At 34.3% G+C, this 18155-nt stretch overlaps 1 protein-coding gene across 6 annotated transcripts in view; it reads right to left on the reverse strand.

Annotated features, from left to right (window-relative positions):
* mef2cb (myocyte enhancer factor 2cb) overlaps positions 1-14637 on the reverse strand; it is a 189316-nt gene extending 174679 nt beyond the window's left edge. For all 6 annotated transcript variants that reach the window (XM_039759321.1, XM_039759324.1, XM_039759322.1 and 3 more), the window contains exon 1: positions 14454-14637. The gene's annotated coding sequence lies outside the window, so the exon portion shown is untranslated. The remainder of the gene's footprint in view (positions 1-14453) is intronic.
* Positions 14638-18155: the final 3518 nt, after the last annotated feature.

An 18155-nucleotide genomic window follows, 5' to 3' on the forward strand; every position in this document is an offset into this window, starting at 1 on the left:
TGGGACAGGCTTTAGCTTTCCCTTGACCCAGCTCAAGATAAGTGGGCTTGTAAACTGAATAGTTAATTTATCTAAATTTGCTTCAATTGAATTGCTTTCCTACCCCATATTTCAAAACCATACCCGCATTCTAATGATGGTTTTCAAAATGCTGCTGAGATGTAAACAGAAGTATTTATTGAAAATACTTAGAATATATTGTATATAAAGTTGTACTTCTTAGTCTACTGTTGGTTTTCCAACCCAAATATTTTAACTCTTTCAGGGCGGATGTCAACTTTTGTCAACACTCAGGGGCAGAGGAATTTTGACAAAATTCGCCACAACATTTTAGTTGGACCCTTTTTGTCAGAAGGAACGTTCTCTTCATTGCCCTGACCTCGATTCCCTGCACGTTAAAAGAGTAGCAAACAGCAAACAGCCTCTCAAACAACATTGACCAAAGTGAAATACTAGGCAGACGAGGTTTGGAGATTATCACTGATTTTGATGCAAGTGATCTGGAGATGGATAAAGAAAACCATCAGCTGATCAGTCCCCAGCTCATTGTGGTGCAGAACACCTTCATGTAGCTGATGCGCCTTCAGGACAGCCGCTTACAATGACAAATTGCACCTCACAGTGACTAGCACTATCACCCACCTTCCACGTAAAGACAGCAAGGCAGCCGGCCCACTGTGCATCCCTGCTGACCGTCGAGCAAGACAGGCGTCTCGCGCAGCAGCAGACGTTTTATGCTGATTTATGTGTGACACCCTCGGTTTGCATGATTTTCAGAAAACTTAAAAAAAAATATTCTGCCCTCAAAGAGTTAAACCTGTGATTTTTCTAATGTCCTCCAAATGCATTCCCATGTGAATAATACACACACACACCCCCACCCCCAAACAAAAACAGTAAAATTCCCCCTGAAAGTATTAATGGGTCTACAGCATTATACACTTAAATAACCAAAGTTGTTCTGGGTTTAATTTTCCATCTCTGTCTCATTAAGTAAGGGGTAGTTTGTAAGTTTGTCTCACTTGACTGTTCTAGACTCTGTGTTGCCAGCCCTGAATTAACCATTAACCAAAACAAGCATGTGCGTTTAAGGCACCAAGGGAAGGGGAACAACACAGGGTTTTTTTCCTCTGGTTATTATGCTCTTATGCTTGTCAATGCCACACTCGACTCAAGTCCAATGTTTTATAATTGCAGTGTTTAACTTTAATTTGCTTTATTAAAAAACATTTTAGCATGGTGAATGACAAGTTTAAAACTTTGGTTTTAAGGTGCCATCAAGATATCACATTTGTTTCCTTCTCATGGTGCAAGAGTTTGTTTCCATCAAGTGTAAACACAGCTGGCCGGGTCTGGCTAGCATTTAACTCATCAGATGATTTGTGTAACAAATCCTTCAGCTCTTTATTTTATTATTTCTTTTACTGATTTTGGCATAAACAAGGTAGGATTTAATCTGTTATTTCATCTTCAGCATTTATGGAGTCTTAATATCTTGTCAGTTAAGCAATGGAATGGCCACGTGGGCACCATTGTTGGGCTATGCTTAGGGTATCAATTAGCTTTAAAGTAAGCTGCGTGTTACAGTAGATGAGTGCTCTGATTGTACATCACAATAAGTGCTCTAAATTTGTCTTTTGTATCCTTCCTCTTTTTTTACACAGCCAACATGATGAAAAAAATACAACAAACTTTTGTGTTTACCTGCTGAATTAAGTATACTGCTCAAAAAACAGCAAATCTCATAAAATGAAAAGACAAAGTTAATAACAATCAACAAAACTCCCAGACTTTCAGTCAGAGGACAGAAGGGTCAAAACCAAGAATATAAAAAGCAAGCAACAATAAACTAGTTGGACAAACAGGACATGTGATGTCTTTAAACTAGACTATAAATTGGACAGAAAAAAAACAAAACCCTGATTCATTAAGAGAGGGTTGGCTGCACAAACAAACAAAAAAGAAGTAGATAGCACACCACAAGTGATAGCTGGAGTTAGCACAGACAAGATAAAAGCAAAGCAGTATGAGTATATGCTAACTCAACTGGGGCTTATTTAACTATAAAGTAACTGTAAAGTAAAACAAGAAGATAGCACTGGGTGTTAAATAGTTGGCTAAATAGGAAAATAATACAAAATTAACTCCATCCTGACTGAACAGGTGACATACAGAGTTACAGAGTTACGTAATGGGCTTCAGAAGAACTGGACAACAGAACTTTAGCGTGATGTGGATGTCTATATTGGAAGAAAAAAACAACTTTCTGTTACTGAGAATGTTTCAGTATAACAGGAATCAAACAAAACTGATGATCTATGGCTCACAAAGAACATGCACTGAAAAAACACTAACATAAAAGGAAAAGCCATACAGCTTAAAGAAATACTCCACACAACAACAAGATACATTTTTTTATTTGGTACTTATACCAGGTTGTTTGTATTTATGGCTTTGATGGCAAATAAAAGTAACAAAGTTATTGATACCATAGGCATCAATGGTGACCAATGCTGAACAACAGTAAACAATACCAAAATGTCAATAAAAAAAACTCAAGCTGCTCCAGTCGTGTAACCCACATGTCATGTATTCAGTCATATGCTTACTTAATTCCAAACATATATATTCTTGCTAAAATATTGGTAAATTAAACATTTTTGGAAAATCCTCTCAGCCTGAGAATGGAGTGAGCTGAAATGAGAGCAAGATTTTGAATTGAAGACCTTCCTCATCCTTTCGTTCATTGGTCAGAAAGAGTGTATTTATCGGTTAACAGCATGTTCCTGTGACATTAGTATTGTGGAATGTGGTCAGACCGATGTGTACAACTAGAGATTAAGAGTTAAAGAAAAGTGACTAAACATATTATCATGTGGGAAATATGCATCACATTTGTGTATATCTGAGATTCTTCAATAAACAGAAGATCAATTCCCTGCTATAATTTCACAAATGGTCAATAAAAATGTATTGAAACTATGCCGTAACAACCAGCTAATGAGAAGATAGGTGGGTCTTCAATTCAAAAGCTTAATTCTGTTTTAACTATCTTCAGTGTGAGTAAACACATTTTCTAGAAGTAGTTGTTTAACAATATTTCAGCCAAAATACATATCTGGAGCCTACTGTAAAACTGGATATCTGGCAGGTGGCAGGTGGATTATACAACATGCGTAATCTGACCTTTTCTCATGGATGTTTTCATAGATGCCAATTTAGTTTCCTTTGTTCTTTATAAAAATATAAGATTAATAATTTTCTTGAACAGAACTACAAATTACACAGGTTGAGTAACTGATGAAATGAATATTATTAAATTGGTGGAGTATTTCTTTAATCTTTCTGTATCTCTGACTCAATCCAGAACCCAAGATTCTATCCATTCATCCAACCATTTTATAAACCTACTTATCCTGAGCAGAGTCTAAGCTGCAGCAAGCATTGGGCGCAAGGCTTTTAACAATACGTGGACAGGGTGCCAGACAATTGCATGGTGAACACAATGTCACACAAACACACACTAATAACAATTTAGAAATGCCAATTCACCTAACCAGAATGTCTTTGGACTACGGAAGGAATCCAGAGTACCCAGGGGAAACCCTTGTGGAGAACATGCAAACTGTATTCTTGGAGAATCCAGGATAAAAATCTCATTCTCGTTATTGCAAGGCAGCTGCGCTACCACTATGCCACCATGCCTCCCAACCCCAGATTTCTGACTCCAAAAAAGGGAAACAAAGGATACATCATCTAATGTCTTCCATAACCATAACAGAAAAGTTTTATTTGTTGTTGTTGTTTTCATACTGTTGTTTCTTTCCATCTTTTTTCCCTTTCTTATGCTTTTTTTCACCTGGCCTTGTGGACAAGCCACCAGCAAATAAGGGCCAAACTGCAATGTTACTGACTAGCATGCAACAATACCGAGCTAACACAGGGACTCAAATCTCTTCAAGGTCCACCATTTTCACGCCAACAAATTTTTAGAAGCCAATTCTTTCTGTTAATGAAACACATTATTTAATTCTGTGGTTTGTTAGTACTTTTATTGTACTACACCAGAAATATCCAAAACTGCTGACTTTCTTTTTTCTAAAATAATCAACATTTATTATGAACCAAAGCAAATCAATATTTCTCAGATCATCATTGCTTTCTTTTGTTAGTTAGCTGGTCATCTGTTGGCTCAATGTTTGTCTCTTTTTATTTGGCTGCTGGATAAGGTAACAATAAATAATTTAGGATTCAGAATCTTAAAGAGTCAAGTAACAAGTCAATTAAAATCAAGGCAAGAGAAGTGTGTTCCACTAGCAGCAGGCATTGTTTACTACACGAGAAAGTCACTGGAATTAAAATCTGAAACTCCAGGATATGAGATTGAAACCCGCTCTAATTTAAATATAGAAATTGTGCTTCTTGGCATATCATTATGTGGCTAAGACAACCATAACATTATTACTTTGGCTAGATTATTAATCATTAAAATAATCAAAAATAATATTAAAATGCATACAGGTTTAATATTAATGACACCCTTGTTAAGAGTGCTGTGAAAACAATCCCAAACATTTTTCAAAGAAGATGACTGGGATATTGTATATACAAGAAAATCAGGAAGCACTTCTAACAGTTACAGATTTGATTTCAAGATAAATAGCCTCTACACTATGACTTAACAAGCAGAATCCTTCATAATCTATACCACACAAACATATATGTTAAAGGGGAAAACTATTATGTGACCCCAACATTCCATACTTCCCTTGTTTGTCTTTATTGTTCAGTGTTTTTATTCTTCATATACAATGCACTATTTTTTAAGGAAATTAAAGTGGCTTTTTCACCAAAAGCTTGAAAATAATTCATTGTAATTTAGTTAATATGTGTACAATAACTTTATTTTTGAAAAAGTTATTTTATAAAGCAAAAAAATGCCTTGGTGCCATTATGGCTTTTTTGAGTACTACACGGAACTGTAGGTACCAGCTAGTGTTTCCAGGAAACCTTAAAATGACTGCAGCTTTCCCAGTTGTTTTAAAGTAGGTTTAGTATTTCTTGCTGATACGTATCAAAACAAACAGAAGGAACCAGTAGGCTCAGAATGACCTGAGCACTATTTGAGTGTAAGTTATTCTCACATCTGCATGGTGTTGTGTTTGAATGCTGTGGATTTTCATCCACATTCTACGTAAGGTGGTCCGATATGAGTGAGTATGGGTATCTATGTGAGTCAGTGTGCTCTGTAATAAATATTTCACCAGATTTGATTTCAGTTCTGTATGGATTATACATGCCAAAATGAAATGCAATCCAACATGTAAAATACACTAAAATGCAAAGCATATTCGTTTTAGGTATTTAAGTTTAGCCTGATTTTTAATTAATTACAAAGAGATCAAATATTTCATGCTCTCAGTATGGCACAGTATATATATGTCAATTTGAAATTCAATAGAAACTTATATTGTAGTATATTGTTACATGTAATTCATGTCCATTAGATCAAGCACTGAATGTTCCTTAACTAAAGGTAAAGCAAAGTTACTTCATTTCAGTTAAAGTCTACATGGAGTGCATTGCATTGTGTTTCATGATTCATTTCTTTTTAAATACGACATGAAAACAATAAATGTACAGCATGCTCATGGAAAGCAAGATTAGATTTAATTCTGGCACAGATAGTTCTCCATAGTTGTGTGCCTGATACTGTCTAGCGTTTTTCTAATTGTTTTGCATAGATTCATTATTTTTGGAAAATGGATGTATGTGGACATAAGAAAGAGTTTGCAGTTAGTTAATATATATTTATGCTTACAAAAGTTTTTTTTCTCTAAAATATTTGTAATTGGTGGCACGGTGGTGCAGTGGGTAGCGCTTCTGCCTTGCAGTTAGGAGACCCGGGTTCACTTCCTGGGTCCTCCCTGTGTGGAGTTTTGCATGTTCTCCCCGTGTCTGTGTGGGTTTCTTTCGGGTACTCCAATTTCCTCCCACAGTCCAAAGAATGCAGGTTAGGTGCATTGGCGATCCTAAATTGTCCCTAGTGTGTGCTTGGTGTGTGTGTGTGCACGCCCTGCAGTGGGCTGGCGCTCTGCCTGGGGTTTGTTGCCTGCCTTGAGCCCTGTGTTGGCTGGGATTTGATCCAGCAGACCCCTGTGAGCCTGTGTTAGAATATAGCAGGTTGGATAATGGATGGATGGATATTTCTAATTTGCAGTTTGTGATTAATGACCCCAACGACCCCAGGCTTCCTACACACATAGTCCCTAAGCTTGGTTTTTTCTCTGAGAATTGCAATACTTTTTTGCTGTTTCTGTGGATTAAAAAGTGAGGTTCTGGTTTGTAATTTTTTTTTTTCTTCTGGGGCAAATTATGATAAAATTCTATAAAGTATATATTTCACTACGTAATTTAAGTGATTCCTACCAATTGTGAAATAATTGTGAGCACACCTCCATGTATGAAACATTTCTAATTACTAATAAATAAGAAGGTTCTCCTGAAAACTTCTACCTATTTGATTGATCTTATGATGTGTAAGAGCTTTAAAATACTTTTGTAAATTAGGACATTTATTTCTATGGCACATTTCCATACACAAAATGTAGCTCAAAGTGCTTTATAAAGTGTCAAATAATAGACCCCTACTCTTAAGATACAATTTTGGATACATTATCTTTATAGTCTCTGTATTTTGTTATTCTGGCATGGAGGTGAAGGGTGAATAGCCACCTCTCTTATTTCTATCCATCATTTGTTAATGGGAAGACTTGGGGGTCTATAGGGGGTTCTTTCTCTCTTGCATTTAGATCATGCTGGATAGTTTCTTTTCCTTTTTAGGTGCCATTTAGTTTGGAATGTTCAGCATATGAATAATTCTTGTGCCTTTATTGCTTATTTGTACACTTTTAACTTGAATACATTACTGAATAATTGTCTTTGTGTTTAGCTCTCTGTTTCAATGTTCTGAGTCATGTAATCATGTGAATAGTGTTATATAAACATAAAATTGTTGCATTTACCATGGCCATATGCATAGACTAGTATTTAATATAAGCTTAGTCATAATGAATTTTAATAATTAGGGACAAACATGATTTTTTCTTATTCTTTGAGGGTAAAACACACAGTGAAATAACTAATCATTTCATTTGCTCAATTGTTTATAGTCTGTGTCTGGTAAGATAAAGTTTGTGTGAATTATTGTCAATTACTGAGTGAGTAATAGCCAATTAGATGGTACTTGGTGCGTTCCTTAGTTGCCAGGGAACAGCTTACTCCTATGTGACTTCTAGATTGAATTAACTACACAGTACAATGTTAGCCAGGCCAGCAGCTGCTGATTACTGACTTTTTGAGTTGTATACTTTGAATTCTTTCAGTTAACTGACCAAGAATTGTGTCTTCTTTGAATAGTTATTACTCCACGTAATGATGCATATTCTTCTCTCTTGAAACTCGCCTGTCATCATTCAAGGTTTGTTTAAAATAGGAAACAGAATGCAAAAAATGGCAATAATCCAGAGTAATAGTGAAGAAAATGCCTAGGGGTTCTAGTGTCCATAACACCATGTGTACAGTATGTCTTACCTTTTATGCACCATTTTTATTTCTCATGCTACGATTAATATAACATTTTGGTGTTCTTTCAGTATGCCAAATTAATCTGTCAATTGTCACTAGAAAGGAATTTTTCTAGACCATGTAATGGTATGCCCAACTGGCCACAACAATAGTCTGTTAAGTAGAAACTCATGCTGGTAAAAGAAACTACCTCTTAGGTGGCAGCTGTCGTATTTCTTTACTGAATAAGGGGCTGTGGAGTGGGTAGCTAGAGACCGGAAAATCCAAAGGCTGACAGGTGGCAGTAGAATACTTGCAGAAGAAACTCTGCTGCCCATGAGAGAGGGAACTTGTATCTTCCATTATTGGGTTATACAGAGAAAAGGGACGCAGGTGTCATGGAGCCAGCAAAAGAAGCTTATGCTTGATGTTCTTATAACTAAATCAGAATGATCCTGTTCCTGCATTTAATTCAAGGGACTCATAGAGAAGTGACTCCAAGGGTGAATTTTAAAGACTGGTCTAGGAAAATGGTATTTTGTCTCAGAAATTAGGAGAAAATCTGGGTTAAAAGCTCATTGCCAGAAGGAAGAGGCTGGGTTGTTGAAACAGAGAGTAACTGAAAGTGAGGAAAGATTTTTACTGGTACTTTCCAAGTGAGGAAATAAATGAACCACTGCACCTGCTTGACAGGACCCACAAGCCAGTTATAGCCAGGCTCACATGGACTGTTGGGTTTTCTTTTGTCTTGATGTGTCCTTTAATCCTATTTCACCCATGGCATGTGTGCTTTTTTAACTTTCGTATTAAAATGATTAGCTGAGATTCACTTTTGTACTTCTACTTTTATAAACAAAATGTTAACAGATTTATGGTTTTGAATTACAAGAGCTGTCAAGAAGCTAAAAGCATATACGTAGGACTTTCCATATTGACCAACCCACACCCTTACCTAAAAATTACACCAAGAATAGAAGCTTACACCCCTAAAATATACATAAAGATGCACACTCTTGGAGAGCTACATCAGAGACAATTTAGACTGACTTGAGCATCTATTAAAAGTAGTTTAATGCAAAAGTTTACTGGGAACTTTAAATAAAACTAGTAAAGTAAAGTAATTGTTGAGGTAAAGTAATCTTACAAAGACACCTAGACTGAGAGACAGGTCTACACTGTGAAAACAAGAAGAAAGCAAGGAGAATGGCAATATTGGGGTAAGGGAAGTCTGAGATATATATGTTCTGTGATCATGCAAACTAACTATCTGTTGCCTTTTGAAGTTCAGTCTACTTTTCCCACAAGGCAACCGGCTATTATTTAGGCAAATTAAATAAACTCTCTCCATTTTGTATCCGAAGCCGCAGTTATATTAATGCTGTGTACTTTTTGCTGCTTTTTTCTTGCTTTGCAAAGAACAATAATATGATTAGCAAAATGGAAACTATCTTTATTAAATATAAATTGCCTGGCCTAGACTTACTTTATTTTAAAAGGCATCAGTTACTGTGTGCATTTTTGAGGTATCCTGATTATTGACCACATCATAAGGACATGCATGTTAATTTCATTGGCCTGGATGAGTCAATGAGTGTTACCTGATAAACATATGGCCTTACAAAGCTGAGCACAAGGTAATAAGAGTCAGTGAGTAACTTCCATTCACAGGTATATCAGTTATTCCCTAAGTCGGTGGTTCTCAAACTGTGGGGCAGGCCCCCCTAGGGGGGAGCGAAGTAACAAAAAAGGGGGGCACGAAGATGTGAAAAAGAATTGAAAATATGAAAAATACATCTATTGAAACCAAAACAAATTAACTTAAACTACATTGTGATACTAGAAAAATAAATATAGTTAGATAAATGTCGATAAAAGTTAAGTAGGTATAATAAAATATGCATCTATGATATATCATTAATTAAAAAAGAACAAATTGGTATTAGTGGGCTCCTTTCAAAAAATGTTGGGGGGGTGGGCGCGATTAAAACTGTTATGAAAACTCAGGTCGCAAATACGTAAAGGTTGAGAAACGCTGCCCTAAGTCACTAGAAGGTAATATTTTAGAGTTCTGATGTTCTGTTGGGGTGGATGGCTTTTTGTGATCCATATATGCTTTACTATAATGTTATGGGCTTCTAGTCAACACCTGGGACCTTGTAATAAACACATATGTAGTTTATGACTATAACTTTACAGTCCTATATAGCTATAGTGCTAGTAAGAGTTACAATACAATACAATACAGTTTATTTTTGTATAACCCAGTATCACACAAGGAATGCCACAGTGGGCTTTAACAGGCCTGCCACTTAACAGCCCCCCAGCCTTGACTGTCTAAGAAAACAAGGGAAACTTCCAGGAGATTTCAGAGGTAACTCTTTAGTAAGGGCTCAAACAACAAAAGAAGACAGGTATGGGTGTGGAAAAGGTGTTTTGGTGCTTTACGTTAAAGAAAATGATAAAGGAATATAGTCAAAATACATCTAAGAAAGTGGACTAGCCACCCCACGTTGTAGCTAGAGTCATTTGTTTGTATAAGTACTGTATGTAATTGTGGTGTATTAGGTATTTCACAATATCCTCCTTTGTTGTTGTACTTGGTGTTCACCCTGTTCTGATATCCCATCTTTGTAATACTAGGGTGTGAGGATAGCTCAGGATCACTACAGATGCTACCAGAATTACCTGCATTAGTGCAGTTCAATTCTTCATTCAAACATGGTCAGAACAGTCAGCTTTCTCAAGGAAAACATCCGTTTATTGTTGTTTTCTGAACAGAATGTTATTCCAAGTGACAGTTTGCTAACAATCTGAAGACTTCCTAGAAATGTTTCCATTACTGTCTTGAGAGAAGAGGGCTAATTAGATCTAACCAAGATAAAGGACTTTACACAGCAAACACTAGTGTCCAACAGTGAAAAGGGCATTTTAAAATAGAATTATGGACACAGCTATTAGAGGTTGAATATCTTCATGATTCCAAACTTTTTGCTGTTTTGACCTTTTGGTTCTATTTGCCAGTTTTAGATACAGCTTTTTCATTGAAACTCTACATCTAACTCCTGTATCTCCAGTATTGTATTATATAAAATATATACACAAACACACTTAACGCAGATACAATTACAGTATGCGTTAAAGACATGCTATCTTCTAATCTTCTAAATAACTTCTCAATGACACTTTGTGTATTTAATGAAAATTACTTTAGTATTTACTGTATGTTAAACAGCAGTAAATGCATCTAACATGGGGTTGAATATACACTTGAATACAAGTAAAATATGATATGTGTGGTGATAGCTACTATAGACAGAAAATGCTTTTGACGATTATAAAAGAACAAAATGGAACAGTATGACAAAATATGGATAAGGACACAAGTTCATTTAAGTTTGGACAAATAACCTTGAACAAGATGATGAAATATGTCAAAATGATCATATTCTTCATAAGTCAAAACCAAATATATTTTTCCATCATACTGCATGTTGAAAATAGTTTTTTTCTTCTTATTATTTTTGTTTATGTTTCTTTTCCAAATGTAGCAGAACTTTTACAAACAACACACTATGCTTGAACAATTGATAACTCCTGGTACCAATGCAATTTAAACATCAAAAAGTCATAGGACTAGGAATTCTTAAAAGTTAACTGACCCCTATGCATCTACACCCATGAAGATCACATGCATTTAATGGACCATTTAAATATTATGATTTTGTATTACAGATGTATTACATTGTAAACAGACTATTTGAAATACATTCCATCACTAAACCTATGACTGTATTTTTTTGTTCTGTAGTGTACTCATTAAGCTTTTCCAGCTTATCTTTGAATGTGAGGAGGCTTTGCAGCTAATGTCTAAGGAAAGACTTAACAGTTTGATATTTTGTAATGTTTTCTGACAATGACAGACATTTTATATTCATTTTCTGGTCTTTCTTTCTAAAAAGAATTTGCTCCTAATACTTAATTGACATATTTGCAATGAACGTATAAAGGTATGTATAATTTAAAATTGCCTGGCAGATGTCCAACAGACAACAAAACATTTTTAATGACAATGTATAGATATTGCAATGCCTTTCTAAAGATTTTACATGTATTGGCATTTACAGAAATTATATAAAAAATGTATTCTGTACAATTAATATAAGAACTGTTATACACAGTAAATAATTTTTGGCTATTAAGTTTGCAATATTTAATCATGTTCTAATTATTTTAATGAAGCGAACTTCCAATTATTAGCTCAGCTCACAATAAAACTACAATATAAGTAAATTAAAAAATTAAGTGTATTGTAAAAAAGCATGAAAAATAATGTTGAAACAAAACACCCTACAATATGTACATGTAAATTTATTTATGTAAGCATATACTGTATCTACTTTTTTAATAATTGAAAATATTATATAAATCTCATTTTCTTTAATGGTATTTTTGACTTTTTGTTTCATTATGTTAGGAAAAAATTAGCTAATGCAATAATGTTTTTCTTTTTTACTTTGAATATAACAATAAAGGGATGGTAAGTACAGTTTTATTGCAAGTGTAAGATAATCATATTACAAGTGGAAACTGATTTTTATTATTCTGGCACATTATCTATATTGCATTTTCTTATATAGTTAATTGCTTATCTGCCACTGTGTCATAAAATTCAATTGCAAATAAAAACTTGCAAATTAACTTAAATTTAGTAATGTCTGCAAACAGTCTAGAATATTGTATACATTTCTTACTTTTAATTAAAAGATATTTATGTTTTCTAAATAAATACAGTCAAAACATTTATTAAAATGCTTTTTTATGCATTGAACAGTGAAATGTTATGCCCAGTTAATGTAAAATTATGAAAAAAAGTGCCAAAAAGCAACCATGGCTAAACTTTATTTGAACATTTTGATCTTTAATACTTGGCAACTAGTGTTCATGCTGCTTGTGCGTCCACTTTTGTTATCTTGGACTGCTGCCATTAATTTATTTAGAAAACATTTTGTAAATGTCAGGTTTGTAGAACTCTGGTAGTCAACAAAATAGTAAATAAAGAAACAGTTGCTATAAAGTGTAACTTGCAATGCAGTTACTTTCAACTAGTCTTTTAAAAATGTGTTTCCCCTTGTGATTTAATGTAGTTCCCATGTAAGTTTAATTGTCTTTTTTGTATGCTTTTGAAAGATTGAAGGTTCATAAAAGGGCACTGTATGTGGAAATATTAGAGCTCAACAATGGCTTACTTCTAAATAGTCTTGTTTTGAATATCAGGAAATTCAGCATTCGGTCTATTCAACTAATACACAATGCTTGAGATTGTTTTCCTCTAGACTTGATTTTTGTTTAAGTAGAAACAGTGCATTTTGATATTCTCGATGGAAACATTAGAGATATATAGTATGAGCTTTTAAGATAAATTGAATTAATTAAAAATGCTTCAAATATTTGCAATTGTAGTGTTGTGAAAGGCCGAGAATAGCTAAATGCATTGTACCTACTAAAGACATTTACATTACTGTTCTTGCACTCTGCAGGTTTGAGCTTTCTGTAGTTAAAATATCATGAAGTGACTTTACCAGAATATGGTACAATACACCATTCATGGTTGTCTTCTGCATTTTGTACAATATTACCAGGAAGGGTTGCAGTCCATTAGTTAGATTAATTGAGTTAATAAAGTATCTAACATAATGAAAGATATGCATTCTTTTCCAAGTATTAATATTACCACTCTGCTTCAAATGTAACTCCTGCATAGTCAAAACTCAATCAAAGAATGCTTCAGAGAAAATTTAAACCTACCCCATAATCTATATTTTAATCTTTCTCAGATCAAAAAGATGTTCTTTCCCTAAGGTTTATAATAAGGGGGGTTCAATCATGTAAATAATTAACATATTCCCCCCAGCTATATTTTACATTCCACCTTTGCAAGCCTTTGTTTCTCCCAATCTAACTTCTATCTAACTGGGGCACGACAATCCTTTCTAAAGACAATTGTGTATTCCATCAGTAAGCAAATGAAAGAGATGCACTATAAAACCGATTTGTCTCCGGTATATAGAATGTATTAATGCTTTAGGTTTTGCCTATTTTCTTTATAAAATTTTGTGAGGGAAGGAACAAAAAAAGATTTTAGGCTTTCAAAAAAAACAAAAATTATATACCCGACATCTGAATAAATGTTATGATTGATTTTTGGTCCTACTTGGCAGTCCCTTTGTTTTAAAATAAACGTCTCTCCATGCTTCTGTTATGTCTATTACTTTAAAAAAGGTTTCTTCTATTTGACTACACAGCTGGAAATGCCATATTTAAGCAGTAGGTTACAAGACATAAATTAAAGCTGAAGTCTGCTGTAGCCACTTAGGTATATACCTCAGGGGTAGGCGCATTTGAAAGCAAGCAACATTTTGACATACAAATTTTAATAACAGATCACTGCACATTGTAAGGTGGTCTTAATCATTTGTCTGATCAAAAGGAAAATGACATTAGAGAGAATATAGAAATAATTAATCTCCACAGCAATGGGTCATGAAAATGAAAAATAGCTTTATATATATATATATATATACAGTATGGTTCTGTATGTTTAGCGTATATATACATGCAAAGTATGTGCACTCATTGCAGTTACTAAGATATTATAAAATTCAAAGTGTTGCATCTCAGTTCTAAAGAAGGAAAAATAAGAAAATACATTCAAAGTATTTATTGATACATTTTACAAACCCATGCGCCTTCATGTACTTTCTGAAAAAAAGAAAAAGAAAACTCTAACGTAAAGGCTGATGTGCAAGGGCTACAAAGAGATATATATTTTTTTTTTTGCCAATTTTGTTTTGTCTGTAACAAAAGCGACCATGCATGCCAAAACTTACCAGTGCCAGTGTTGCCTTCACCAGGAAGTTTTACCCAACAGCACCTGCTGTGGGTTCGGTTGATCACACTTTAGCAGGTAAAAAAATCCTACAGAAATAAAGCCAGACCAGCTGGCTTTGAAGAGAAAACCCCCAATTTGGGTTGTGTTTTTCCTCAGATCTCTCTCCACACTGAAGACTGAAGTTCTATTCCCCCCCACTTAGTTGTTGACCTGTAAGATTTGTGATCTGCTCGCGCAAGTGTCTGGCAGGCCCCCGAGCACCTGCTCTTGTCACTCCGTGGTATATTTAGCACTGATAGGTATCACTAACAGGCAGACCTTTGTCAGTACTGGCTTGCAAATCCAGGATCATTGCCCCTAAAAGCACACAGTGATCCAAATGGAAAAAACGAATCTTCACTCTTATCCAAAACTCACTTCATTGGAAAGTAATTTGCTTTCATAAGACAGAAAAAAAACCTTCCAAGAACACAGCCTTCCTAACCATCTGTCCAAGAAAAATGTCCTTCATTCCCAAAACCATAAACAGTTTTTGTTCATATATGAAAATAAAAGAAATTTTAAAATGATTAAACGGAAGTATCTCAACCCAAATGGCAAAATGAGTGGGTGTGCAATGTTCCCAGCTTGGCTAGCCATTGGGATTTTGAAATAAATAATTTCAAAGATTCTTGAAAAAAATATTGTTTTACTTTAAAGTTTCTGAACTTTTAGGATGTTTAAAAAGCATACTGTCAAAATGGGGTTTGAAATTTTTTATGTCTTTCTCATTCAACTCCTAGAAGCACATTCCTCCGAGGGGTAAGTATAGCTTCAGTATGAGGGGAAACTATGTGGTAATGGATGGACAGCTGATAGAAACAGGTTACAAAGGCAATGGCAGAATGGCAGAAACCAGATAGCCTTTTTTTTTTTTTTTTGCTCTAGCTCCTTGTGCTGTAACTGATCTTAGTGGAATCTGACATTTTTATATTACATTGCAAAAGTACAGATTAATTTAGGTTTGGTAATACTAAGGTGTGACTAGCTGAAAACACTACCACTCATTCTAGACTTAGAATAAGGCCTTGTTCTCTGGTAGATTTACAGAGGCCATCAGCCAAAAAAAATATTATTTTTACGGTTCTTGCTTCAGCTAGAGCTTTAAGTGGACAGCAGAATATCCTGTTTCTTTCCACACTGTTCATCTACAATCAGTGAACAGTTTTCTCTGCTGGTGTAAATGAATAAAATTCTAACAACATCTCAGATGAAATTACTCATTTGTTTTGCTCTTTGTACTTCTTGCTGATATTTCTATGACCTGATGTTTCTCAACATTTGATGCCAGGCAATATTTATTTATGGTATTTTTTTATTAGCCCATACAGATGCCAGTTGATTAAGGTAGACATACTGTAGATAGATAGATAGATAGATAGATAGATAGATAGATAGATAGATAGATAGATAGATAGATAGATAGATAGATAGATAGATAGATAGATAGATAGATAGATAGATAGATAGATAGATAGATAGATAGATAGATAGATAGATAGATAGATGCATGGTTTTGCCTCATGAGGTCAACGGATCTGTGGCAGTTTCCATCTGTTCCCTGTCTTGTAGATTCTGTTCTCCTTGTGTTCAGAAAATGGATGAAATGCAAATTATAATCTTTGAACATGTAATCATTATTTATTGATTTTTTAATATTCAATTCCTCACTGTTCAAAAACATACAATGACTGCAATGATAGTACTAAGTGTTATATCATGGTCGGTAATTTTTAATTATCAGCATAAATATATAAATGGCACAGTGTAATAGTTTCTGCTGGCTACAATAGAGCCATAGCTTCTGAGTCCTGGTTTTAAATAATAGCCTGGCAACTGCCAGTGTAGAATCTGCAACATTCATTTCAATGTAGTTAACAAACCAAACTAATGTACACAATCTTACATACTTGTTATTACTTGTTTAAAAAAAGCGATAAAGAGGTTTTTCATGTTTGGATTTTCACTTTTTTAAATATATTTAGATTATATTTACCCCTTATGTAGAACGTCTGGCATGCCATATCAAAATTACATTGTAACAGTATGTGTACTGGCACTTTTTAACACATATGTGGTAGAAGTAAACACTCTTGCCAGCTGTATACAGCCAGAAGTGAAAAAAGAGGGACAGAAATATATGAAAAGTGGCAACATTATTAAGAAGAATGCTCAACTGAGGTACACAAAAAGAAAACTTAATGCCCCTCTGGCTCATTCTTTACAGGTCTTAAACCCCTGTGTATCCGATATGTGGTTTGTCCAGTTGCCCACTGCAGAATTATGGCGAAGCCTTCCTATTCTCATCTCCTGTCTTTTTCTAGCTCTTTCAAGATTGTAGCCCCCTTTCACTAAGTTTGTGCTCACACTGTAAAAAATGTAAACGTATTGTAAATGGTGAAAGTAAAATACCTTTTCTGAAAAATAGGAATGTTATCTTATGTTCTACTGAAAATTACCTGTATATCTTAAACAATACATTACATTATTTTTATATCTACGTTCTGTAAAAGCAATATTTTTTCTACCTTCAAAATATGCTACATACCTTTATCTGATACATTACAGTTACACTGAAAATCTCTGTAAATTTTATAGTGTAAAACTGTTAAACAACAAAGGTAAACAACTGTAAAATGTAAAACGGTAAAGCTCTGCTTCAGTAACACTGAAGTTACAAAATTTGCATAAGGACACACCCCCTTTAACCAGAATTGTTCCTGGTGAACCACACAAAGCTTTGAACAGTAAGTAGAAAAAACTTAAACTAAGTTAACAAACTTATTTTTCCCCACATGCCAAAGGTTTTTTGAGGTTATGGAAGCTGGACTAATGTGGGTTGTATTCAGTAAGCTAGCACACCAGTAGGACACCATACTCCACAAAAGCAAACTTTACTTCTCCACCAGACAATGTGCCCTAACTTCCTTAAACATTGAATTCTTTTCAATGTATATAATTAAATAATACTGTGTTTGCTATTGGTTGTTGTTACTTTACTGATGTAAACTGTGTACTTGGTGTTTGATCCTGATAGTATTTTATAATGGTTTATTGATTGGCATATTTATTACAGTGCATGGATACCAGGTTATGGTTAAACAATCACTTCTATTGGAATATGTTGTAAAGAAAAACAGTTATTTACTACAAAGTTATACCATAGACCTAAAATTATTGTCACCTTCTTTTTTATGGTAAAATTCTGGAAACCACAGCTGCCAGTACTTTACTGTAAATTTATTTTTTTACAGTACACATTTCTGCTGAGTCTGTACTCAATTAATCTCAGTTAATTAATACAAATTTTTTATTAGTCAGATTTACTACCACCTTGATAAAAAGTTTCTGGGCATGTAATAAAAATCATATTTCATATCAAAATTCAACGTCAATTCAATCATCAACTCATGCTATTAAAGCATTTAATAGGATAACAGAGGTCCAATATGCCTACTTAATGACAACATTATTAAACATCCTGCTGGACTGTAAAGACGTTTTCGGTAGATCCTCAAATAGAAAATTTAATTTTTTGAAATTTTAAATGGAATGTCACATCTGTTTTTCCATGTGTTATAGTAGAAATAAATGAGGATTTTGTAATTGAATTGTAATTGAATGAGATAAGGTGCCGAGCAAGCAAAATAAATATCTTACC

Source organism: Polypterus senegalus, chromosome 7 (assembly GCF_016835505.1).
Source record: "Polypterus senegalus isolate Bchr_013 chromosome 7, ASM1683550v1, whole genome shotgun sequence".
Classification (NCBI taxonomy): domain Eukaryota; kingdom Metazoa; phylum Chordata; class Cladistia; order Polypteriformes; family Polypteridae; genus Polypterus; species Polypterus senegalus.